At 49.0% G+C, this 27,437-nt stretch overlaps 1 protein-coding gene across 1 annotated transcript in view; it reads left to right on the top strand.

Moving 5' to 3' along the window:
• The first annotated feature begins 4,873 nt into the window (after nucleotides 1–4,873).
• LOC119400457 (BAH and coiled-coil domain-containing protein 1) overlaps nucleotides 4,874–27,437 on the top strand; it is a 223,748-nt gene continuing 201,184 nt past the window's right edge. Inside the window, exon 1 of the mRNA XM_049418079.1 lies at nucleotides 4,874–5,099. The gene's annotated coding sequence lies outside the window, so the exon portion shown is untranslated. The remainder of the gene's footprint in view (nucleotides 5,100–27,437) is intronic.

Here is a 27,437-nt window from a genome sequence, read left to right as displayed (position 1 = left end):
GTGCTAGGGTGACTACTACCAAAGTTTCAGATGGTAAGAGAAGCCTTCGTCACGCAGCTGAGCATTAAAGAACCATGTATCTTGTACTGGCAACAGAATTGCTACTTAACAAGAGTGACCAGGATCAGCTTCAGAACCTTGCCTGAACGCCCAGTTGGAGCAAAATGTTAATTTGTATAGACAGCACAACAAAGGTGGCAACGCAAACTGTTCAAGCACACGAAAAAGAAGGCAATGGGGCTAGCCCCTGCTTGCAGTCTCGACCTTTTCTGTGTGCTCCTATCTTTGCAATGGATAATTAACAAGGCACCACCCACACCCACAAGTGGAAATTGAAAGAGGCAGCTTGGATGAAGAACTAGTGCGAGTTTAAAACATTGCCTCAGGGAATACAGTCCTAGCAAAATAGCTAGGTGGTGTTAATTTGCAAAAGCTGTAGGCATTAAGTAATGAAGAGATATGTGCAACTCCTAAGTCTTTTCACATTCTGGCAGTTTTTGATCAATAGCATTATTTAAGAGTCTCACATTCCAAGACTATACACACAGGTCTACTACAAGTCGCTTCATAGATGCCAGCAGCCTGTAGGGAAACGCATGCCGACTGCTACGATTAGAATCTATAAGGTTGGAGCGAGGTGCATGATTGAGGGTTAGTTCAACCGCAATTTATATGTGGTGCTTGAAGATGTTTGCAAATATTTCAAAGTATCCTTGGAAGCATGCACAGCTCATGTGGCGCTAAGAGTGCACCTTATGTGGTGTAGAGCGTGCTTGTTTTTGAAGAGGTGGACAAAGTAGCTATTGAGGCAAAGTCTCCCATTTGCTCTGGTGGGGAAGGGTTAGAGTCAAGCAGTACTACCCACGAAACTTATATAAAATGTTTTATAGAGGTTTTAAACGTTTTAAAGACGTTTCATGGAGGTTTTGTGTTCCGTGGGTAGTTATTGATAATGACGCACGCAGCATAAACACGTCATTGTTGTGGTCGAAATTTGTAAGTTTGATTGTGCAAGGTCTATGTCAGAACAAAATAGAGCCGCTGATTTCGGCTGTTAGGTACGCAGACCAAGCGGGGAAGGGGGCGGTCAACCCTTCCCTCCCCCCTCCACACACACACACACACACACACGCGCACTGGTAAAGCCCGAGAGGAAACAAGCTTCGCAATGGATGCGAAAATGAAAATGAAGTGACGGCGTGCCTCTCACAACGGCCTGCTTTTGGTTCCCGGCTTTCCTGAGGTAAAATATGTAAACAGCTCTTGTGCAATGCAACATCAGTAATCTCCGCGGCTGTCATTGTCAAAAACCGGCATGGCCTTAATAATTCACTTTAGTATGAGGCACACTTGGCACCCGAAACATGAATATTTGCCGGCATGGGTGTAACGTCGCCTACATGTAATGGGGAATGGATGGGATTGAGAGCCGTGCAACGTACGTGCGATATCGTGATGGGGTGCCTCGATGCAAGTAGAGTTACTAAATCTAGATGTCAGTGTAATGTAGCGCTGCATTCTGTTGATTCTGTTACGTATATCGAGGTACCCTAGCATGTGCCAAGACCTCTGACGACCTCGGGCTGTGCAGCTGCAGGCGGCAGGCGACATCCGCTGTGATTTGCACTAGCGCCCGGGAGCGACTAAAAAGCCACCAAAACATGCCCGCGTTGCCAGACCACTTTTTGGTGCTGTCGTGCTGTCCCTAGGAAATTCCAAGCGAGATGTACTACCTAGCCTAGTCCCGTGGCTCTACGTGCGTGCGAGACGTTGATCATGCGATTTAGCCATGGAAATGCAGGTGGCTTGATTTAATGGACGCACGGATAAGGTGCATACTTGCTGCTTTCTTTGAGAAGGGCCACTTTTTGACTAAGGGGCACGCAGTTCGCAAGGCGGGGGAATGGGGGAATCAGTTTTGTTTCAGCTCAATGAGACATGTGTTAACCTTGCTGGCGTATCAAGCGCATTAGTTTACGAAGCTGGTTCTTTTTGGACGACGAAGTTTGAGACATGATCGGAAGTTGTTTTGTAGTTCCAGAAAAGCCAGCTTTTCCCAAAAGGTGCCTTAGAAAAACGTTTAGCTCCAATATATTCCATGATATAGTCACCGAATAATCAATATTATTGCTTGTTTTAAACAAATGCTTGCGGCGATCGAGCAACCACGCGAACGAGCGTCACGCCGAAGCCGGCCTCCCTACTTGGAGCACAGTATGTGTGTACTAGGCGCAGCGATGCAGATTGCTTATTTTCTCATCAGATCAGTGGAGTTCCCGGTGCCTACCTAACACATCGTGGTGATGGATCTAGGCCATCCTCAACCGCTATATATATGTCGCATATGCATGCATGGCTCCCATCGCATGTGTGCGGTATCAAGCTGATATATGCAACATCACTGTGAATAACTTTTTTTGCCTAGCTGTTCTTTATGAAATATTTTTTTCATTGCTGTGCTTTTCACATATCCTATCATCAGTGAAAAGGAGTAGCCGGTGCTATACAGAAGCACTAACATCTCCTAAATATCGTATAATAAAAAAAGTATTTGTTTACGCCAGGAAAATCAATGCACCTCACCACATAATGCTTCGCTGAACCGACCAATGTGTTACGAATGCACACTGTCGGCTAAGTGTATACAGTAAAGCTTGCATGCATCGGAATCAAAGGACATCGCTAAATAGTTCGATATACTTGTAATTAAAAATGCATAAAATGCCTGCCTGAAGCTTAAATATAGTTGGTACATGTCTTGATATATGCTGAGTATGTGCAGCTCAATGAAACGAAGACAAGAGAAGACACATAAACGACATAGCCAGTCTATGTCGTTTATGTCTTCTCCTATACATATATATATATATATATATATATATATATATATATATATATATATATATATATATCAATAAATATTCATGCGTCTCGATACTCTTTCCGGCAACTAATTGCAGCCACAGGTAGCAAGCTTCACAGCGTGGCATTTAGTTTTCGTCGCATTACACCCCTGTGTAGCGGTAAAACTTACAAAGCAATTCCTTCATTGTGGAGCGCAAAGAAATCTGTGCTGCGCACGCCGCCCATATTTTGACTCGTACCCTGCTTGTTTACGCCATGCTTGCACTGCCCCTTGGATTCAATGCACTATATATTTACATTATATATACGTGCTACAAGATGACAGATTCACTATAGTCAGCTTTTTGGCATTGCAGCTGTGTCATGCCAGAAAGCATATACTGTGCATCGATGATTCGTTGTGCAGCGAAGCCCACCAGCAGGGAAATCGTAACTGCACATACGTTACCTGATGCTTTGTCTTCTTTGATTACAAAAAAAGGTGCCGACGCAGTCTCCAGTCACCGTACGAGCGCCCAAACGTCTAATAAATGCGCAAATGCATAGCAAAGGTTTCTTCAATTCTTCTACCCGCCAGGCAAACGAATTAGCAGCAACCCTCTACATTAGACAACAGACCAAGCCACTTCTTGGAATAGCTTGGAATAGTGTCATGGAGAAACTTAATTATGCCAGCAGAAATTATTACAAGATACCAATGAATCACGTGGCCTGAATTCAGCGTGATCGCATAGTGTCAACTTGCTGCACAATTGCGACGAGGCGCCGCTACGGATGTCTACTTCAAACGCCAGCTGCTACATTTCAGGTCAAATAATAAATGGGCTGATGATGGATTTCTTAGCGCTGTTGGTTGTCTTAAGAATCTGTATAAATTCAAGCGAATACTCGCGAGGTAACATAAAGCAGGGCATACACAGACATTTTAACGCAACGTACGCTCTCGAGTGCCTCAAGTTTCACCTCACTTGACGACCGTCGGGCACATCGGATTCGAAGGGGATCGCGAAATAATTCGATATATCCATTATTACAAATGGAAAATACGCCTGTAAGCTTTAATATTCACACGTCTCGGGCAGTCTCATGAGATGACTGATTCCTTTAAGTTGCTTCGAAGCCGTAAATGTTTTATCAACCACTTTGCGGCAGCGAATCCTTCTCGGCCACGAAGGGCTAGAGCTTCACAGCGTGACGTTTAGTTTTCTTCGCATAACGCCACTGTGCAGCGGTGAAGCTTAACAAAGCAAATCCCTCATTCTGGAGCGCACACGTAGCGCAGTATGTGTGGTTGTATGTGTGCCTTTTCTGTCCTTGTCTTTCGGGCTTCATCGAAATTGACAGCAGAGTCAATGTCTCAGCAATCTCAGTCACTTCTAAGCGAACACTCGCGAGGTAACACAACAAAGCATGACACAGATACACAAAATCTTTAAAGAAGACGCGCCATCAAGTGCCTCGTCTGCTCTCGCCAACTTGACTAGGGAATTTCTGGGTACACCACGGCGCTAGTTTTGCTCGGCAGCACAAGGTAGCCAACATGAAACATGCTTACACCGCTAACATTGGGCGATGTTTAGGTGGCGCTTGTTAATAGCGCTCCTAGCGCTATTAACAAGCGGCAACAGCAGAGCTTACCGCCTGTACTACCTCTGTTCACGCCCAAGTTATGGCCACCATGGTTATGGCTGCAAAAGGGGAGCGCAAAAAAAAAAAAAAGGGACTAATCGAAGGAAGTGCTCTCGAAGAAAGTTTTCCAGCCATGCCGGTCCAACTGTGGCCTCCAAGATCAAAGTTGCGCGAGGTAGGTGTAGGTCTCGAAGCCCAGTATATCGCAATACGAGAACGAAGCTGCTTCTACTCGCCGTCAGCTGCCGCCGCCGGCGCAAGTCCGCTGTTTGCTTTTTGTCTCTCTTGTTTCACAACAACGCTGGGATTGGTTGTGCGTCGCATCCGCCACACCTCCACGACCAATGAGAGAGCAGCCTGGGCGACCCGACCGCTGACGTCAGTTACTACGCCGTCGTCTCGCTGCCTGCAATGCGCGAGTCCATCCATTTTTGCCTCTGAAAAAAAAGTGCTCTAATATTTATGTTGTGGTTCTCGGCGTATGTGTTGTGCTGTTCGCGTTTACGTGGGTGTTGCGGATACGATTCGGATACTCGTGCATCGGATACACGCATCATCAGCCCCTAGACTCGCCGACACTGGTCCAAGGTGCAGTTGGGAGGTGAGTGGTCGTCTGATCGCGAGCTGCCACTGCTGTGTCTCCGCCCCGGTACCTCGCCCGCCCGCCTGCTTCACAGGCGCAGCTCTTGCTGTTCGAGCGGCCCAAGTAGCGGGCATCTGTTTGGCGCCGAACTCGTTGAATGACAATATGTCGCGCTGTAATCGAGCCGGTCACACTCACGACACTGGCGTTGTCACGCGTCGTACAGCGTTCACGCGGCCGACACGAGCTATATGGCCAACTTTCTACGCGCCGCACTTGAGTGCGTCCGACGTGGTTGCGATTGCAAACTCTTCGACGATCGCCCGCTCCGGCGTCCACTCTACGCGCTCCACACTCCGTACGAGAACGCCGTGACAGCGCAATATGCGTCGACGGCCTGCCTTTCCACGGCAGCGAGCGCCAGCCGAGAGCTGTACTTTGGCGATGTAACCGCGTGCGTTCTCTTTGAATGTCCGTGTACTGCATGTAGCTTGTATCGCTCGACGGTCGCCGCTGCGCTCTCTCCGGATTTATTTTAACTGAGGAGCGCGCGCATTGCATGTCGTATTACAGCCAAGATTGCTCCGTAAGCGGGGATCGCTGGTTTCCCTGCGTTTTTTCTCTTCGCAAAAGTCCTTGCGTCCTCTCCCGTCGTCGTCGCCGTCTGGCGTTGTCCGTGGCTAGCGTTGCCGCCGCTGCAGTCAGGTTCCCTCGCACCAACCGGCCTTTGCATTGGGCGAACCGTGGCATAACCAGTTTCTGCGCCGCCAACTTTGGCTCGGCCCGGCAGACTCGTTCTATCGCTCTCGGCAGCGTTCCTGCGGGTCTTTTTTATGTTCTTGCGTGTGTGCGGTTGTCGTTACGTATATGTTCTTTGCTTCTCGATCGAACGGCGGCGGTGCTTTTGACTTTCTTGTGTCCGCCAAAGATTCTCTCCCTTGGTCGGGACTAAGCCCCGTCATGCATCATCCTCGAAAGAAGAAGCCTCAATTGGACACTCGTCAGTTGCCCATTTTGGCGCCACGGACGCCATGTCGTCGTATCTCTTGCGCGTTTCTTTCGGGCTCTGGTGCTGTCGTAATGTCTGGTAGGAGAGGAATGCAGCAGGGGGGGGATCCGTTGTTGCCTGTTCCTGCGACCTCTTGCCGAGCAGTTTTAAAGTAACACCCAAGCCAAAAAAAGACTGAGCCTCTTCGCTGTCGTGGGGTGCTTGCTTGTGCGTCTGTCCTTTTCGGGCAAGAACTAGCGTTGCACTCTCGTACCGCGTGCTTTCTTCACGCGCTTGTAAGTCTAGTGGACACGTGCTCTCCCGCGTGAGCATTGAAGCAAGTTTCGTCGCCAGGACCCGCAAAAGCGAGCGACGTTTTCGCGAATGGTGGATTTGTGACGATGTAACGGTGTGCGCACAGTCTCTATGAAAAAGCTCATCTTAAAAACCATGATCTCTCTGAACGCTAGAGCACCCAAAACCCTAATCACTGCTGTACTTATCGCGCTAAACCGAGGATGGAAACGTTCTTACTGACTGGAAAGGAACACCACACCTCACATGTCGAACACCAACCAGACCAAACCCTTTTATACGGAGTGTGCCCTTTCATATTGGCGCACGACGTTGATAAGTCACTGCAGCCGCCAACTTATCCCTGCGTAGACAGCCGCTTTTAAATGCGAAGCATTTCTTAGCGAACTTCTGCGACTTTGACCGTATCTATCTATCTATCTATCTATCTAGCCGCCTACGACTTCGTGCTCTCCTGGTCGCTTGGTTAATCGAATGTGCACCAAAATTGGTATGGAGTAACATGACTGTATGACGAACATAAATGACAAGTCATAACATGAAAATCATGACACGAATGTCATGTACAGCATGATTTGCATGCTACGCTCATGCTGCGCTGGCGGCCGTTTCGCTAGGTTTATGTACACCAAAATTGGCATCTTGCGATGTGACCGTGTGACGAACATAAAGAACACAAGTTATCATGAAAATCATGACACGCATGTCATGTACAGCATGACTTACGTGCGACGCTCATGGGGCGCTGGCGGCCGTTTCGCTAAATTGATATGCACCGAAATTGGTATCTTGCGACGTGACCGTGTGACGAACGTAAATAACACGAGTTATCATGAAAATCATGACACGCATGTCATGTACAGCATGACTTACGTGCGACGCTCAGGGGGCGCTGGCGGCCGTTTCGCTAGATTGATATGCACCGAAATTGGTATCTTGCGACGTGAACGTGTGACGAACATAAATAACACGAGTTATCATGAAAATCATGACACGCATGTCATATACAGCATGACTTACGTGCCACGCTCATGGGGCGCTGGCGGCCGTTTCGCTAAATTGATATGCACCGAAATTGGTATCTTGCGACGTGACCGTGTGACGAACATAATTAACACGAGTTATCATGAAAATCATGACACGCATGTCATGTACAGCATGACTTACGTGCGACGCTCAGGGGGCGCTGGCGGCCGTTTCGCTAAATTGATATGCACCGAAATTGGTATCTTGCGACGTGACCGTGTGACGAACGTAAATAACACGAGTTATCATGAAAATCATGACACGCATGTCATGTACAGCATGACTTACGTGCGACGCTCAGGGGGCGCTGGCGGCCGTTTCGCTAAATTGATATGCACCGAAATTGGTATCTTGCGACGTGACCGTGTGACGAACGTAAATAACACGAGTTATCATGAAAATCATGACACGCATGTCATGTACAGCATGACTTACGTGCGACGCTCAGGGGGCGCTGGCGGCCGTTTCGCTAAATTGATATGCACCGAAATTGGTATCTTGCGACGTGACCGTGTGACGAACGTAAATAACACGAGTTATCATGAAAATCATGACACGCATGTCATGTACAGCATGACTTACGTGCGACGCTCATGGGGCGCTGGCGGCCGTTTCGCTAAATTGATATGCACCGAAATTGGTATCTTGCGACGTGACCGTGTGACGAACGTAAATAACACGAGTTATCATGAAAATCATGACACGCATGTCATGTACAGCATGACTTACGTGCGACGCTCAGGGGGCGCTGGCGGCCGTTTCGCTAGATTGATATGCACCGAAATTGGTATCTTGCGACGTGAACGTGTGACGAACATAAATAACACGAGTTATCATGAAAATCATGACACGCATGTCATATACAGCATGACTTACGTGCCACGCTCATGGGGCGCTGGCGGCCGTTTCGCTAAATTGATATGCACCGAAATTGGTATCTTGCGACGTGACCGTGTGACGAACATAATTAACACGAGTTATCATGAAAATCATGACACGCATGTCATATACAGCATGACTTACGTGCCACGCTCATGGGGCGCTGGCGGCCGTTTCGCTAAATTGATATGCACCGAAATTGGTATCTTGCGACGTGACCGTGTGACGAACGTAAATAACACGAGTTATCATGAAAATCATGACACGCATGTCATGTACAGCATGACTTACGTGCGACGCTCAGGGGGCGCTGGCGGCCGTTTCGCTAGATTGATATGCACCGAAATTGGTATCTTGCGACGTGAACGTGTGACGAACATAAATAACACGAGTTATCATGAAAATCATGACACGCATGTCATATACAGCATGACTTACGTGCCACGCTCATGGGGCGCTGGCGGCCGTTTCGCTAAATTGATATGCACCGAAATTGGTATCTTGCGACGTGACCGTGTGACGAACATAATTAACACGAGTTATCATGAAAATCATGACACGCATGTCATGTACAGCATGACTTAAGTGCCACGCTCATGGTGCGCTGGCAGCCGTTTCGCTAGCTTGATATACACCAATATTGGTCTCTTCCGACGTGACCGTGTGACGAACATAAATAACACGAGTTATCATGAAAATCATGACACGCATGTCATGTACAGCATGACTTACGTGCCACGCTCATGGGGCGCTGGCGGCCGTTTCGCTAGATTGATATGCACCGGAATTGGTATCTTGCGACGTGACCGTGTGACGAACATAAATAACACGAGTTATCATGAAAATCATGACACGCATGTCATGTACAGCATGACTTACGTGCCACGCTCATGGGGCGCTGGCGACCGTTTCGCTAGATTGGTATACACCAAAATTGGTATCTTGCGACGTGACCGTGTGACGAACATAAATAATAGGAGTTAACATGAAAACCATGACACGCATTTTCCTCAATGACATACAAGACGATGTATGCAGCTCTTTGCTGGCTGCTTCGCATTACATCGATTCCCACAATGCGTGGGATCTGCCGGCTTTTTTTCCCTTTCCAGTTTCCTCATTTCGCGGAGTTGTTGAAGATGCAATCACACGTACTGTACCAGTTTTGCAGCCCCCAGTTATGGGCGGCACACGTTGGTGATGCCACGTACAAACAGTTGTACCGATCCTTGAAGTGTGCGTCATTTGCAAAGATCAGACTAGTCAGTTCCTGTGCGGAACGCTACCTACGTAGGAATAACAATAACTTCTATTTCTCCCGCCGAAACTGGGGCAACTGAGCAGAGAGATCTCTTCGCGGGTGTGTTCCAGCCAAGCTCCGGTCTCATCGTCGGTCATATAACGTAGCCACCGTACATACACTTTGCAGTGGACTGTAGTTGAAAGAAGAAAAAAAAAAGATAAATATAGTGACTCAAAATAAGAGCAAGTGCATTGTCAAAAAATAAATAAGTCTTGCGCTTTTCTCAGGCGGGGTGCTAGACCTTGCGCTTCCGGTCACACCACTTTCTAATCGCCCAGTGCTTGTTTGCAGCAGAATTCTAGCCGCTTTTGCTTGACGGCGGCGATCGTGCGAGCCTCTGCACGCACCTCAAGCCTTCTGGAGGACCCAACTCATCATATCAGCCTTTAAAGGGACACTAAAGAGAAACAATGAATTGGTTTAGATTGATAAAGTGTGCTCGGAGAACTCTTGTATAGTTTATTTCACCACCATAGGTTTATTATTAGAGGAGAAAACCAAGTTCAAAGTTTCATTTTTAAATTTCGCGCCGAACTTTGTAATTCGTGACGTAAAAGATTTCAAAGTGCATTGAACGTGTTTTGGCGCCACTGGCTCGACGAAATTTCCACAAACTCGTTGTGTCAAGTCTCTGGTCCCCTCAGAGGACAATGTACTTCGATTTAACCGATTAAGAACTACGTAGGCCCAAGCAGGCGCCGTCAAAAATATGTGACGTCACGGCAAATGGTGCGGGAATTCCAAGGTGGCGTCGCCACCTGTATTTTATTTTTGCGCCTTTTCTCGCTTATTAAGCGTCTTCTCGTAGCAAGCGTGGTGTTTTTGGTATCGTGGAAGACTACTTTACTAATGCGAGAAAAATAGTTTTGCTCTTTAGTGTCCCTTTAAAGTCTCAGCCCCGCCGTAAACGAGAAAATTCCGTCACACTGTATTGTCGCCCACTTGCGTGGTCTTTTCAAAAGCACCGCAGTGGTCGCACGTCATCTGGAGACTTACGTTCGCACAAGACGGCGCATTGTGCTTCTTAGGTGGCGTCGCCATGCCACCAATATCGGACATCAAATAAAGAAGAACAATGCTATGTGCACTATGCAGTGCGCCGACACCAAAAGTGGTTATTGAAAGAGAAATTGACAACCACCCGTTCGTAGCGCGAAGCCACAAGGAAATCCGCACAGGATCTCCCAGAAGGGCAGCTTCTTAGCTGCCGAAGAATTCATCCTGGTCCGGGGATCGAACCCGGGACCACGGCATTTCCGGGGTGGTAGCTATACGAGCTAACCAGGAAGCTAGCGATTGGTAGCGCGAGGGCGAATGAACGGCTTCATGCTGCAAACGCGTGTTTGTCGATCTCCCTCCTGATGATGATGATGATGAAGCAGCTGTGGCCTTCCCTTTGTATCCGGTGGTCGCAAAAATTTTTTTGCCTAGCCTTCAATTAGAAATTAAAAGAAAATACAGAAAGAAAGAAGGAAAACACTCAAAGAAGTGAGGTAGGGACCCGCTCCTAGTCCGGATCACTGAGTGCCTGTGTAACAGTCAGAATGCGGTCCGCACTATCGTCTCTAACGTTCTTAGTGGCTCCGCGATCGGGCTGTCGGGTCAGCCACCACCACTGGCGTAGCCTCTCCTTGGTTGTCGCCACCACCATGTGAGGCGCCACGCTGTCGTGGGTCTCATAGCCCAGCGCTTGTGATAGGTTAGTGTCCTCTCGGTGGGCTGGCGACACTCCACGTGCCGCTTCACCAGTGGCGTTGTACGTGATGTTTCAGTTGAGGTCACGTAACCACCGAGGTGTTCAGGTGCACCGGCAGTAGTGATGGCACGGCGTAGGTTACTGGCCTACCAGTGGCACGTGCCACCCACTGACAGTGGCAAATTAACGATACTTGCGCGACTTTGCCAGTCGCTGTGCATATAACCGTTTTCGGTGTCGGCGCACTCCGTAGTGCATACAACGTTAAAAAAGAAAAAAAAAATCGCCAGGCGCGCGCAGAACACGCAGCACAGTCACAGCGAAAGCTCGAAGAGCGGCCGTTCCAGAGCCCGTTGTAGACTGTCTTGGGGCAGCTAGTACAAGTACACATGCAAGGTACCCACTACACCATAAACCACCGTAACTTTCGTGAAGTAGGGAAGCACCCACTAGGCCATTATTCGTCATTCAGCGGATAATCGAGGTACACGCTGCACATCTCTAAGGCATTATGTGCACTTTGTGCTTTAGCCGATGACGATGAATTATGGCTGAGCCTTTTATAATGGGTTGGAAGCATTCAACGACCCACTCGTTGCGCATTTCGCATTGTGTGACGCCAGGTTGTTATTTTACTCTTCTGCGACGCTATATTACGCTATACTATATAACACGATTCCTTGCCCGACATGATACCTGTACAGGGTGTTTTACAGCGAAAGCTGTTATGAGATCATTTCACCGGCCGTTTTTGGCGCCGTAGTTGTCCGCCGCCGCCGCCGCCGGTGTCCGTAACCAGTATCGCTCGAAATAAGAAAAAAAACTAAATAAGAAAAAAATTTCAGGATGGAACGAGGTTCGAACCTGGGCCCTCTGCGTGGGAGCCCAGTATTCAACCTCTGAGCCATGCCGGTGCTTGAAAGTGCTTTGCAAAAAGGTCCTGTACAGGCTTCATGTCGGGAAGGAACCACATTAGCATATGCAATATAGCGTGGTAGAAGAGTAAAATAAGCACCAAGCGTCGCACAACGCGAATTCTGTAACCAGGCGTCACACAATGCGAATTGCGCAACGAGTAGGTTGTTGAATGCTTCCAACCCATTACAAAGGGCTCTGCCATAATTCTTCATCGTCATCAGGCACAGCATCACCAAAGTGCGCATAATGCCTTACATGCGTTTAGCAGGTACCACGGCTCTCCATAGAATGACGAAAAATGGCACAGTGCCTGCTGCCCTACTTCTAAACAATTACAATAATTTATAGCGTAGTGGGTTCCTCGCAAGCGCGCTTGTATTGGTTGCCAAGGAAGCCCATAAGCGCATGATCCATTTCCTCGGGGTCTCAGTAAAGTTCTTCGGCCCCCCCCCCCCCCCCCCCCCGTCCCTCTTCCACGTCAACGTACGTTGTACAGCATGACGGGAGAGGGAAATAGCGACCGGGCGTCACCCAATGCAAATTACATAACTGGTGGGCCGTTTCAAGCTTCCAACCCATTACAAGGGCTGAGCCATAATTCTTCATCGTCATCAGTCATCGCGTCAACAAAGTGCACATAATTCCTTACAGACGTGTAGCTGGTGCCTCGCTTCTCCGCAGAATGACGAATAATGGCTTAGTAGGTGCTTCCCAACTTCACAAAAATTATGATTTATGGCGTAGTGGGTACCTTTCTAGTGTACTTGTATTGTAGTCCCAAGAGACCTTACAACGGGCTCTAGAAACGCCGCTCTTCCAGCTTTCGCTGTGACTGTGCTGCGGTTTCAGCGCAGGCCTGGCGTTTTTTGCGAAGGAGTTTCAAGCACCAGCGTGGCTCTGTGGTAGAATACTCGACTGCCATGCAGAGGGCCTGGGTTCAAATCCCATCCCTTCCTAGAATTTTTTTTCTCTTCATTTTTTCTTATTTCGCGCGATAGCGGATACGGACACCGGCGGCGGCGGCGGACGACTACCCCACAGCCGTTGTGATCTGAGAACAGCTTTCGCTGAAAAAAAAAAAAAAAAGAAAAAAAAGCCCTGCTCGATATTGTCAGAACCTGCATTTGAAACTTCTCTAGTTGGTTAATGGTTTCGTTTGTTACGAACGATACGATCAACTCTGGGTACTGGCCATTACGAACGAAAGGACAAGGTGTCTATTAGGCGTGTATACAAGTGATGAGCCAAGTCATTCGAGCGTATATGCAAAAGCATGGTTTCGAGTAATGTTTGCCGGAGGGTGCAGCCGCGAGTGCTAGCATCCTCGGGGTCTGTTGCAGTCCAGGAGATCTGCATGGGCGTCGGCAGGATTTTGTGTTGGGTGGTGCAAACCCGTGTTGCACGCGGTTGCGCTCGTGTGGCTTGGGGTGAGCAGCTGACGCTTTTGCACCCCCACGCCCACGGGTCCAGGAGGTGTGGCCAACGTACGCGTGCTCCTTTTGAAACTCATTCGCAAACGTCTCCTCAACATACCTACGCGGTATTCGTTCTCCTTTCGAACTTTCTTGCCGTCATCTCCATTCGTCCTGAGCTGATGAAAAACCGGCCTCACGGCATTCTTTGTCTGCAACGAAGCCGAACGATGCCAGTGACGCTGTGGAGTCTACGAAGCGAGTCTGCAAAGCAGCCGGCCCTTCTCTTGCGTAATCTCGTCATCGTCGTGATATTAGGCGCATTCGGGTTAGTCAGAAAAGCGTTCTTGCTGTCAAAATATTCGTCCTGGTCCGAAATTCGAACCCGGGACCTACGGCTTTCTGACGCGGTCGCTTCGCCACCAGAGGTAGCCAGGATGTAGAATATAGAGGGTGCAAGCACCTTTTCATTTCGCGAACTTCACTTCACCTTGTGAGATTCCGCAGATATAAGTTGCCCTATGTAGTTGATGAAGGAACGTTTCGAGTGGAATTTCTTTACAACTGCCCTGTAATTTGGGAAAGTGTAGATATGCTGTCAGCCGGCTTGTCTCCTCCAACGACTCTCGAGTTAGCTTGATTACCTCTTTTTGGCTGTGTTTCTGCTCGCTGCACACTCGTAAGCTTTATGAATAAGGTTATACCCGGAGTTACGGCCCCACACGCTTTTACTCATATGAAGTATACGTAATCGTCAACTGTAAGCTTCCGTTAGTTTTCCCGAAGGCACCGTCTCTGCATAAAAAGATTGCACTAATCTCGAACTCTTCTTGCTCCCGTATCGGGCAGCGCTTCATTTTCCGAGACCTTTAACATCCTATGACATTGGCCCCCTGCTATTTACAACGTCGCTGAATTGGAATGCAGTTCGCAGAATATTTTAAGTGTCATCGGCGTTCCGCGGCCTAATGTGTCCAGCGTCACACTTGGTGGAAATTAGCCTCTTACGAGCAAATTCGGCGTATTTTTGCGAGCGCGGTATGTGCTGTGGACTGTATCACAATACCTGGGCGGCAGAAAATGGTTCTACTTTCGTTTCTGCTGAGCAAAACGGAATCGCGCTAGCGGAAATCGACCGCCGTTGGCGCGAAGACTCTTCAGAAGACTCGGTCACAGGCGTGTGCCGCACGTGCGAACCAGCTTCGCGACAAGTACAGTGTGTGCGTTCAGCGGAGCGAGCGCTGTTTCTTTGAACGGCAATTCCTCATCTTAAATTGTCCGCAGTTGCAGTCAAAAGGCGTAAGAGTTCGGCGCGCGAAGGCAGGCGAACGGAACAGTACGCAAGCGGACAGACAACACTGGGTGGCCCGACAAAGACCCGTCCCCAGATCCACAGGCTTGTCTTGTTCGTGCACCGTAGGGGCCGTCTTCCTGTAAAGTTTTGTCTTATACCCGCCGTGATGGCTCATGTGGTGTTGCACTGCGCTGAGCTCGAGCGAGCGGGTTCGATTCCCGGCCACGGCGGCCGCATCTCGATCCGGGAGGGTCGAAATGCGAAGAACACCCGCGTACTTAGATTTAGATGCGCGTCGAGGGATCCCAGGTGGTCGAAAGTAATGCGGAGTCCCCCACGTGTCTCGTAATCACGCAATGGTTTTGAGGCGTCGAAATACACATTGGGAGTTTAAACATGACGGATGCGGAAAGACGCCTTGTCCGGCGAGAAGCCCATTCAACTTGCTCGGACTGCGCTATCAAGCCCTCTATTTCGTTATATATAGGCCATTCTTAAAACGTGTGCAAGTGTCGCCCCGATCATAGGAGGCACTTTCGATCGCAATTGGCTCCCGACCTTTCGCAACTATAGCGCTAGTGGGCTTATTTCACGCCGATGGTTCTCTAGCGATTTAAAGTGCCAGTGTGACACCGGTGTACGTCGAATTCTGCGGCATATGATCGAGTATTGCTTAGGAATGGGTGATGTAAAAGAAGCTCGTCGCATAGGAATAACTATATACATGTTCCCGTATAGTGGTCAGTTGACGCGACCCTCGTTCGTTTCGAAACATCCGCGCGGCTGTTTTTTCAGGAATAGAGCGCAGCCGATGCGACAGTGCCAGTGTCACTGAAATGGGACTCGTGTATCAACGCACAGGTTTTCAAAAGGCCTTTTGCGGTCGCTCAACGCTTTCTGCTGAGAAGCCCAAGACACCTGCCGCCGCGTCGGTAACAGGCCGCCTGCTCCTCGTATCCAATCCCAGCGCCGAAATGACTGACATTTTCGAGGAGTTGTTTCCATCGAAGACTAAACTGGTATGCGTGTTGTTGTTAACGCGTCTTTATTCACGTTTCTGCCCTTGTGCCGGAGGTCGTGGGGTTGAATCCCGGCCTCGGCGGCAGCATTTTCGCTGCAGGCAAAATGCTTGAGGCCCGCGTGCTTAAATTTAGGCGCACGCAAAGAATCCCACGTGGTCAAAATTGATCCGGAGCCCTCCACTATGGTGTCCCTCGTAATCGTATCGTGGTTTTGGGACGTAAAACCTCAACATTTATCGTTTTTCTGTCCGTCTCCGTATATTGGTGCGTTGAGATTTCCGCGAGGTTTTCACCATATCAACGCGGGTTCGATCCCGGCCGCCGCGGCAGCATGTCGATGTAGGCGATATGCTAGACGCCCGTGTGCTGTTTGCGATGTCAGCGCATGTTACACAACACCAGGTGGTCGAAATTTCCGGAGAAATCCACTGCGGCGTGCCTCGTAATCATATCGTGGTTTCCAATACTCGCCGTAGACAGCAAGATAGACAGCTAAGCGTACTGGGTACCTTGCAACTGTTCCTGCAGTGGTGAGAGAGAGAGTTTACAATGGGCCCCTCTGTGGAAAGGCCTCCAGCTTTCGCTGTGGCTGTGCTGCGTATCTCGCCAGGCCCCGCGTTTTCTCGTGGTTTTGTGCTGTTTTCGTATCTTCACCGCGAGGCGCGGCCGAACAAGCGCGCTTCGCTTAAAGGGACACTAAAGGCAAATAACAATTTATGTCAGAGTGAAAGTCCAATGTATGACAACTTCTAAAACGGTAATATTATCAACAGCAGTGCCCTACTTATCGAGAAATTAAGCTAAATGTATCACATGATGAGCGCCACGAGTGGGACATTTTCGAAGTGATCCCGATGACGTATTGAAGTCGGCCTACAATAAATCACTAGTAATCAAACTAGCAGCAGTAAAAGAAGAACATTCCGAGCATCAAAAGACGTAATAAAATGCTGTTTGTTCGTTTCCGCTTGATTCATGGAAAAAAAAAAAAAAACATCCATGGCGTTGCCATGGGGAACGGCGCGCGTGGTTCAAAGGTTCCGTTTTCGCCGAACTGCGCCTCGCCCGTCTCAGTGGTAGTTTCGGGATCGCGTACTGCCCGCCTGTGTTTTGCGCGCTCGTGAAAGTCGCTCTGACAGAAAGTTCGACAAAATGCCGCATGAGCTTCGTCGCCCGACACCGCACTGCTGGTTTCCTCGCTGCTTTCGGGCTTGGGCTCGGGAGAGTCGCTGCCGAGGCTGCTATCGTAGTACGCAACGACGCCGGCACTACGAGCCCTCAGCATCATACCGCGTTCATCGGGGCTCAAGTCGCTGAATTGGAGCCCAGCGTCGCGAGCCAATGTCTCGTTGTCAAGTTCTCCGTCCACATCCATTGCGGCGATTGCGGCAAGCTTCGATGGCTTCGATGGCCGTTGTTGCTACTGTGGGTCCCGCTACTTACGCTCTGCTGCTACTAGTGTCGACGGCCGCGCAGTAAAAGCGGGCACCGTTGGGCACGGCAGCAGTGACGTATGAGAGTCGTATTTTCAGGCGGGAGATTTGAAGCGCGCTAACACGATGCGGACCACTAAAAACGTGTTTTTGTTTCAAAATAAGCACTTCCTTGGCACAAAAGCAGCACTACGAGGTTTCTGGACCGCTATTTCAACAATCAACGTCGACTTAATATTTGCCTTTAGTGTCCCTTTAAAGACAACCGGGCACGGTGCACCCAAAGTGTCGGCAAATCTCATTTCTTGCGTGATCTTGACTCGATAAGTCAGCTATTGGGTTGACACTGCAGGCTTGCGGAGCGTTCACTTGCAAAGGATGGCTGCGTGATGTAATGGATCTCCTCAGTTTATTATTATTATTATTATTATTATTATTATTATTATTATTATTATTATTATTATTATTATTATTATTATTATTATTATTATTATTGTTGTTGTTATTGTTATTATTATTATTATTATTATTATTATTATTATTATTATTATTATTATTATTATTATTATTATTATTATTATTATTATTATTCCATGTAAAGAGGTATACTACGCATGGGTACGTTATGCACGTAGAAAAAGTGCAGCGCTTACGGTATGCGCATTGCAAAAGTCACGACATTTATAGAAAGCTCAGCGATCCCTGCAGTCGCCGCTTTTCCATCTCGAAATAGGGCGCGCTCTCTGTGCGACGACAAAAGCCCCTCGCGAAGCACACGTCTGGATCCAGGGCACGTGCCTGTTTCTACACACATTCGCCGGATTTCGGCGTCGACCACGCGCTTGTGCAACCGCGCTCGCGCACAAAACGCGCTGTTTGGAAAGCCCGATCTGTTCTTTTCTATATTATCGGCAAAGCGAAAGCGGCGCTCCTGATACAAACAGTGCCATTCACGGTGGCACGTGTATAACTTCGCAAACACTATAGCAGCAGCTAGGCTTCCGAGCGTCAGCACACTTCCTCGTAAAGCCCGCGGATCTGTCGCAAAATTAGCGCGTGTTTCTCACGCACTTCGTAGTATATATATTCCAAGAAAACAACATCGCGATTTTCCTAACGAAAACCGTGGCCTCCACGATCGGCTCCGGCAACGCGTAGAGAGGCTTCCTGGCGCTCTGTCCTCAGGAACTACAGGAGTGATGGGCAGTGCATCGGATTCGCCGTCTATGACGTCGTGGCCTCGCAAATACGGTTTTCGACAACGTGTTGCATTATGCGCCAGAATTCGCAGTGTTTAATACGTATTGTGATGCGGATATTGCTACTTCTGAAAAACATAAAAAAGAAGGTACGCCAGCTTGAAAATTTAGAAAATAAAGCGTAATAAGTAAGGTGTCAAGAACGCTTGCAGCCGCAAGCACGAAGATCTCTCTTTGTCCACGTCGTGATTGTGGAGTTCTCGATTTGCAGCGACACCTGTTTGCTGTCCAGTTTGTGTTTCTGCGTGTACGTTGCAATATGTTGTGAGTGAACCTGTTAGCTCTATCAGCAGTGCCTTTCGCCGCGCCCTTTGAGTGCATTTGCGCTAAGCAAGACGTTTTTAGCGTAAGGGCGTGCTAGGGGCACTGCACGGTGCGATTTTCCCGCAGTTTCAACATTCCACCTGTATCCAACGACGGAACTAATTATTTAAAGTCTGATAGTTATTACTACCATTGCTGCTCAGCATTTGACTTTCACTATAGAAAAATTAGCACAAACACTTGGTCATTTAGATCAAACTTAAGCTGCCGCCAACTGCTATAGCCTCGATCACTCGGGTCATAAGTGTATCTTGAATAATTAAGATACATGATGTTTCGTATGACGTTCCGTCAATGCCGCCGGTACTGATACATACTATGTCAAATGTATCGTGATAAAGATACGAGATACCCAAATTTTATATCTAGGATGGTACATGAGATAAGAACACTTTCATAATTCGATTGAGAATTAAAGCTTTACGCTCAAGAAAACACAAAATAAAGAAAAACACAGACGTATCCGCGATCGTGGAAAAGGAAAAAAAAAAAACGCAGGCGTAGATTTGCGCATAGCTGACATGAAAAGGGAAAGGAATATTGTTGTCGAGAGAGAGAGAGAGGCGTAGAGCGAAGCATGCGACGTGGAGTAGCGATACCCTGCGCAGGGAGGGCTCACGATGAGGCGTAGTATATAGCTGTTGTTGTGAGCCGTGTTTAGCTCCATCCCACCGCTGACGCCAGTTGTTGCGACGTTAGGGTTGCGTCGGACCCAGACTCCGTTTGGTAGCGTCTCCGGGTTGAGGAACTGGTGCTCGCAAGTTGGGAAAACGAGAACATACAGGTTTACTGTCACATTTTGTACTTATTTACATAGTGAAAAGTGAAGAGTTCAGCGACGAGCGAACTGGATGAGCCATTAACCAAGGGCCCAGAGCGTCTTGTCTCGCTCGGCACCGTCGTTTTAACCCTTCAGGCCGGCTCTTCCTTCTATAGGGTTGTAACCAGTCACACACACGACGCCACCCACCATGACACCAGCCAGTAACGCAATGTCGCCGGGGGGTCGTTGCACTCTGGTTGCACTCGTCGATGCAGCCCAGTTCCTGCGGTCAATGACACTCTTGCGCGGTCAGGCCGGGAGGAGGGGAGATAGGGCGAGTTCTTCCGACTCTCCCCAGAAGGGCAGGCAGGGAAGGGTTTACGGCGACTTGTAATTGCTCTTGTCAAAACATCCCAGACAGGTCGGCACCGTAGCATCTCAAATGAGCCACAATGGCCCATTATAAAGGCGGCGCCCGCTTTGACGTCGCTACGCTGTCCATCGGGACTCGCAAAATTCTCTTCCCTTTCCCGCCGCGGGGCGCCCGTTTCTAGGAAGGCTCAAGGGGTCCCGAGTTGTGTGAACGCATCTCCAATCCTCTCTCGTAGACGGTCAGTCATAACACTGTTTATATCCCGCAGATAAAGCGCACTCGTTGTAACTGCAGCTGCATTTACCAATCGAATCTTCGACAGATCGCGCGGGTGCGCACCGTGGTGCCCAGGCGCTGCAACGATTGACCGTGCACCGGAGCTGGGCCCGATGCGCGCCGGTGCATATCGTCAAAGGTGCCATAAGTGACGCGTATGCGCACATCCTCTAGACACGCGTTCTAGTAACTGGCGTGACGAAATGTCATTAGCGATGCGTATAAGCGTTCGTGAGTGTATACGAACAGTGGTTGATCGTCTCTATTTATTGTGTGGCGCTGCGCTGTGGTGCGATTCCGCTGCGGGACGTTGCCATTTTTTTTCCCCCCGTTAGTTTGCCCCACGCCATGAGTACACTTTACCCACGGACACGCGTGGCCAGTTTTGTTTTTCGGGCAGCACATGCAGACGAGCTGTTGAGAAACTATCGCAGTTAAAGATGGTCGGACTACTTTATCCGCACACTAAATATACGAGTGCCATGGATAAAGGCACATTGAAGACGGATTCCTCCGAACTGATAATTGCTGCTAGCGGTATGTGGACCTCTCCGTCGTTGTCTCCGATGGCATCGGTAGGAGAGTGCGTGGCCCAACCACGATGAGAGAACCACGATGAGAATGCAAAAGTTCCGAGAGGCGCGATGACGCGAAAAACTATAAACTCTGAACCCGTGGCGTCTATATATTGCGCAAACGTCGTCTGCACCGCGTCTTGGAACCCCAAAGGGCTGAAGCAAGTTCTTGCGCTAGTTTCATTCGGTAGTGAGCTGCCTTTTTTTTTTTTGTCAAACTAATACTAATAATTTCTGGGGTATTACGTGCCAAAACCACAGTATTATTATGAGGCATGCCGCGGTTGAAAACTCCGGAATAAATTATGATCATCTGGGGTCCCTACTGTGCACCTAAGTCTAAGCACGCCAATGTTCTTTCCATCTCGGCCTCATCGAAATGTCCATCTCGGCCTCATCGAAATGCGGCCGCCGTGGCCGGGAATCGAACCAGTGCCCTTGAGCTTGGCAGTGGGACAACTTATACGTGCTATAATGAAACTTTGGGAGACGAAAAAGACGCCACACGCCATCGTTGTGTTTTCGAAAGACTGATGTTTATTACGATGAGAATGCGAGTGGTAAGAGTTCCGATTTCATGGTTGCCAGAGGACTATAGAAAACAAGCTGGTGTTAGGAGATTTTACATACTCCCCCCCAATGAGCCTTAGCTCATTCACGTAAAGATTCCAGAGGATACAAAAGTTGCACTGGTCTTCGGATCACAGTCCCACTTGGTAGGCGCACCATACAGGCCCTGATCCGCCCGTCACGTCCGATTAACACCTCGGCGACCACTCCCATCTTCCATAGTTGCCGTGGCAATAGATGCTCGTAGACAAGCACCGCCGTGCCCTCTTTGATGGCGTTCGACGAGGTCGGTACGTAGAAATGTGCGCTACGCAGACTGTTCAGGTATTCCTTCTGCCATCTTCGCCAGAATTGATCTGTTATTCTTTGTCGGTATTTCCAACTCCTTTCAAGATTGTTCGGCCGTGGCGTAGCGTCTTCGGAAGTCGATGTGGGCAGTGACGTCAGACGCTTGCCAACTAGAAAATGAGAAGGGGTCAGAGGTTCTACTTCGTTGGCCTCTGCAGAGACATATGTCAGAGGCCTAGAATTGATGACTGCTTCAATTTCGGTGAGGATCGTCGCAAGTTCCTCAAAAGTGCAGTAACTGTTTCCCAAAACTTTCTTGAGAGAGGACTTTACAGATCGTACCAATCTTTCCCAAAAGCCGCCCCACCACGGGGCTCTTTCGGCGATGAAGTTCCACTGGATGCGATGCTCAGCAAAATAATTTTGGAGTTCTTTCCCACGTATGGTTTTCCACAACCTTCGTAGGTCACGTGACGCTCGTTGAAAGGTCTTTGCGTTGTCTGAGAAAATAACTCGACACACTCCTCTTCTTGCCACAAATCTTCTGAACGCCTTGAGAAAGCTGTCGATTGACATGTCTGTTACCAATTCAAGGTGTATCGCTCTTGTGACCGCACATGTAAAGAGGAGAATGTAAGACTTCTTGTTTCTGCCCTGATCTTTTGTGTAGAGCGGGCCAGCAAAATCTATGCCTGTCACCTCGAAAGGCAACGCCTTTGTTACTCTCTCAGGAGGCAAAGGAGCCGCTACTTCAGTGGCGGCTCTGCAGTTGAAGCGGTCACAGGTCACGCATCTTTTCAGCGTCCTTTTTACTACCTGCCTGCCCTTCATTATCCAGAACTGTTCTCTTAGTTCTGTAAGCGTTTCAAGAGGCCCAGCATGTAAAAGGCGCCTGTGCGTTCCTTCAATTAATAGGTCAATATAAGGATGATTCGGCGGGAGCACAATCGGATGCCTGGTGTCGTAAGGCATTTCGGCATTTCTTAGACGTCCCCCAACTCTCAATACTCCGTGACTGTCTAGGAATACATTCAGATCACGTAATGGTGAGCCCTTCGGTATTCTTGCTGAGTGAAAAATGCACTGAAGTTCTTCTGGAAAGGCCTCACGTTGCACCTCTCTGATCAGACATATCTGAGCTTTGTTTATTTGTTCGGCGGTCAGAAATCCCTGCTCTTTCTCGAGGGGATACCTGGAGTTGTGCACAAATCGCTGCATCCATGCGACAACTCTGATCAGTTTAGTCAAGGAACTAAATTGCTTAAAAGGCAAGGCTGATTTTTCCACCGACTGCGCAACAGTGTGAACGTGAACTGGCTTTCTTTCATCTTCCGCAGTTATGTCTTCACAGACGTTTTCGCTGCGTGGCCAATCCGCAGAGGGCTGGGACAGCCATGAAGGTCCATGCCACCAAACCGTAGTTGTTTTGAGCACTTCAGGCGAAACTCCTCGTGTTAAGAGGTCAGCTGCATTTTCTGCACCTGGGCAGTGGTTCCATTGGTCTGGATCTGTGAGCCGTTGGATCTCCATCACTCGGTTAGCCACGAAGGGTTTCCACTGCCTGGCAGAGCCCCGGACCCAGTGAAGGGCGATGGTTGAATCCGTCCACAGAAACCACTCTTCCACCTGTAGTGTAAAGGATCGGGCCAGGTAGTCTTTCAGTCGGGCACCCATTAGCATGCCCATCAATTCAAGTCTTGGAAGGGAAAGCTTCTTTAGTGGGGCTACTCTCGATTTCGACAAGATCAAATTTGCATTTGGAATGCCCAGTCGACAAACCCGCAAGTATGCAACCGCTCCGTATGCCTTGGGGCTTGCATCAGTAAATATATGAATCTCGATTTTGTCATATTCAGCACTGACACAACATCTTGGAACGGTTACCTCTGTTAAATGATACAGTGCAGTGTGCCATTGCGTCCACACTGCTTGCACCTCTTCGGGCAATGGTGCATCCCAGCCAACGCCTAGTTCCCAAAGTTCTTGGAACATCAATTTGGCAGTCACAGTGACTGGAGAAAGCAGACCTAAGGGATCGAAAATACGCGCTGATGCTTGAAGAATGAATCTTTTGGTGTTGCAGTTTCGGTCAAGGAAATCTAAGATAGGTTCTATAGAAAAGGCAAGGTGGTCCTTTTCTTTATCCCATACAAGTCCTAACACACGCGTAGTACTGCTTGTGGGGCACTGCACTGTGTTCGTGGGACATCCAGTTCCTTCATTCTGAAATATCTCCTGCAACGTTTTGGAATTTGAGTTCCACTTTCGAAGAGACATGCTTGCCCCTCTCATTATGCCCAGTGCTTCTCGATAGAAGTCTTCAGCTGCTTCTTCCGTGTCGGCACCTGAAATGAGGTCGTCGACGTAGAAGCTCTCGGCCAGTGTTCGTGCTGTGCCCGAACAGTTGTCCATCATACCGAGATGGTGACGTATCGTGGCAGCAAGCAGAAACGGGCTACTGGTCACTCCGAAAGGGACTCGTGTCATTCTCCAGACTTCAAGTGACGGATTCGGTTTTTTCTTAGTTGGTACTTCTCCATACCAGAGGAAGCGTACGGCATCTCTATCTTCCTTTCTTAGTGATATTTGTAAAAACGCCTTTTCGATATCTGCACTGAGTCCGATGCGGTGGTTTCTGAAATTGAGCATGACCTTTAAGATATCTGGGTTTAAGTTCGGTCCTGAATCCAGTGCTTCATTCAGTGACACGCACCCGGTATCGCTCGACGACGCATCAAAGACCACTCTGACGCTAGTTGACAGGCTAGCCGGGCGCAACACAGCTCGGTGGGGCATGTAATACAATCTGTTTTCAATGCTTACTGCGTCTTTCGGGAGCCGCTCGGCGAATCCTTGATCAAGGTACTGACGTATGGCCTCGTCGTACTTCGTCAGCATTGCCTCATCTTTCAACAGTTTCTGTGTGAGGCTGGCCAAACGTTTCTTTGCAACTCCCCCGTTGTCAGCAAGACGAAAATCCACGGGCTTCCATGGAAGAGCTACCTCGTATCTTCCATTGGTGAACTTAATGGATGACTCAAAAGCCTTATGAACTTCTTCGTGCTCCTGATTATGTGGAACTTCGTCCACAATACCCATGCTTTCGAGCTCCCAGAAAGATTTCAGCTGAGCCGTCAATGCACATTTGTTTTCCGCTACAACGGCTCGAAGGACAGCTACCGTTGCACTGGTGTTGCGGTACGGCACTTTGCCCTGCAGTGTCCACCCGAAGTGTGTTTTGATTGCAACTAGACCACCCTGAAGCTTCTGCACTTCGCCGGTCACTAGACTCCAATAGTAGTCAGCTCCAATCAGTATACCAATGCCATTTTGCTCTAATTGTGCAGGCGGCAAGGTAACGTCAGCTAGGTCAGCCACTTTCATTTTGACCTCTTTCATCACCTTCTCGGGCACAATAAGCTCGTCAGAACAGATCTCCGGTATCTCCAAGGCCTCCAGACAGTGTTCTTTTCTGTCATACTGACTCCTCAACCAAAGCCGTACTCGCCTGCGCTTTTTCTTAATGGCACTGTCTGCTCCTCCAAAGGGAAAAATGGTAATGTCTTCCTCACCAAGTACTTCCAAATTCAGCTGACGTGACAGTTCTTCTGTCACAAATGTTCTCTGACTTCCGCCATCAAATAGTGCACGGGTGAGCAGTCTTCGCTGGATACCCTTTGCCCATATTTGAGCTGTCTGGAGCAGTACAGTTGTCGTTTTGTCATCTTTGTTACCTGTCGCAGAGTGCAATTCGGTTGCTGTGTTAGCAGCAGGCTTCCACGCAGGATTGCACATTTGAGTAAGGTGCCTCTTACTGCATATTTTACACTTTACTCCTTTGTTGCGACATTCTCGCGATGTGTGCCCTTTAATAGAACAGCGGAAGCATCTGCCAGCTTTGAGGAGTGCCCCTTTTCTTTCTTCAAGAGAAAGCGGCGTCTGGCATTCCTTCGTCACATGATCCTTAGCGGCACAAAACGCACAAGGCTCTTTCTGTTTGGAATCACTAGCCGTTAAGAGTGAAGCTGCTGACGCCCTCGGAGCTCTAGACCTTTCGTTATCAAAACGTGGGTTTGTACTACTGCCTTTGCCCTCTCTCTGCCCGACCTGCAACGCCTTTTCCCGGCTCTCCACTTCGTTTTTGAGAAAACATTGCAAACTCGCAATGCACAAGCTATCCTCTTTTTTCTCTGCAGAGCAATGTTTGTGATATTCTACCACTAGTTCTCCTGGTAGAATTCGCAGAAGTGCGGAGGCGAGCATTGCTCCGTAGCTGCCTGTCTGAACTCCAAGTGCCGTGAGAGCGGCTATATTTCGCTGCATGTGGTCATAGAGGCGACGTAAGTCTCTTACCTCCTGCCCGCTTCGTACAGTTGGGAGGTCTAGCAACTGCGTAAGATGCTCCTGGATGAGCACATCTGTGCGTCCGAAACGCTCCTTCAACAGCTCGATGACCGTATTATAGTTGGCTGCGGTCGCTTGTATACCGGCCACCGCCGCTGCCGCCCTCCCAGAAAGCGCCGACTGCAAATACAAAAACTTCTCTCCGTCGGAAAGAGCGTCGTTGTCGTGTATGGCTTGCTGGTACTGCTCCCAGAAGGGCTGCCACTCCGTGGCGGCGCCGCTAAACCGCTGCAGCTCGAGTTTCGGCAACTTCACCTTTGAACCGTTGGCTCTCAGGTTCCCGTTGCGAGGGGCCCGTGACGCCTCCGCTGCTGTGATGGCGTTCGCTCGTAGCGCTCCGGCTTGTTGGCTGAGCCTTGCGACGTAGGTTATTATTCTGTCGTTGTACGCGATTGTACGTGCGTAGTTCTCCTCGGCTTCTTCGTCTGGCACAAGCGGCTCGACAGCAGCGTCCACCTCGTTCAGCTGTGTTAGGAGGGCGCCGAGTCTTGCTGACAGCACGTTCAGTGTCGTTTCGTCTGCTTGTGCTTCTAGCGATGAATCTGCCTCGGATATCAACTTCGTCGCTTGGGTTCTCAAAGCGCTTCGTTTTTTCTTAAGTCGTTCCATCTTACCTCCGTCGCTGCGTTGCTTTCAGCACCACGATTGCCCTCGGAGGTAAGTAGAGTCTTTCTTCGCCGCTGGCTTTAGTTTTCAATTTCACAGGGCGTGGCTTGTGGCGTCGTTAGGCCTCGTTGATAAAACCGTGAAGTCCAAGGCGGTTGCACCTCCAAGGATCGTTGAGTTAACGGTAAAGTCCGTCGGTATGCCGACGCCTGATGGCCTCTTTGAAATGCTGAACTGATGGTCTCTTCAGCTCCCGGGTTTCGGCACCAAAATAATGAAACTTTGGGAGACGAAAAAGACGCCACACGCCATCGTTGTGTTTTCGAAAGACTGATGTTTATTACGATGAGAATGCGAGTGGTAAGAGTTCCGATTTCATGGTTGCCAGAGGACTATAGAAAACAAGCTGGTGTTAGGAGATTTTACATGCTATAAGCTACCACGGCGGGTGTTTTTTCTGCCAAACTGCGACATGTCCGAGAGTTCTAGGCATACAGTGATATGTAAGCCAACATTTCGTTTACGCGTTCCTGTTTGAACGTCGTTCGAGAAACTACGTCCAGGATGCAATCTACGTCTTCGTAATGCGAAGCACCCCTGCCGGTCGGCGTCGTCTTATTCGTGACGTCATGGCAC

This window comes from Rhipicephalus sanguineus, chromosome 7, assembly GCF_013339695.2.
Source record: "Rhipicephalus sanguineus isolate Rsan-2018 chromosome 7, BIME_Rsan_1.4, whole genome shotgun sequence".
In the NCBI taxonomy this organism is placed as follows: Eukaryota; Metazoa; Arthropoda; class Arachnida; order Ixodida; family Ixodidae; genus Rhipicephalus; species Rhipicephalus sanguineus.
Note: the sequence above shows the minus strand (reverse complement) of the source record. Positions and strands in the feature narration are given on the sequence as shown.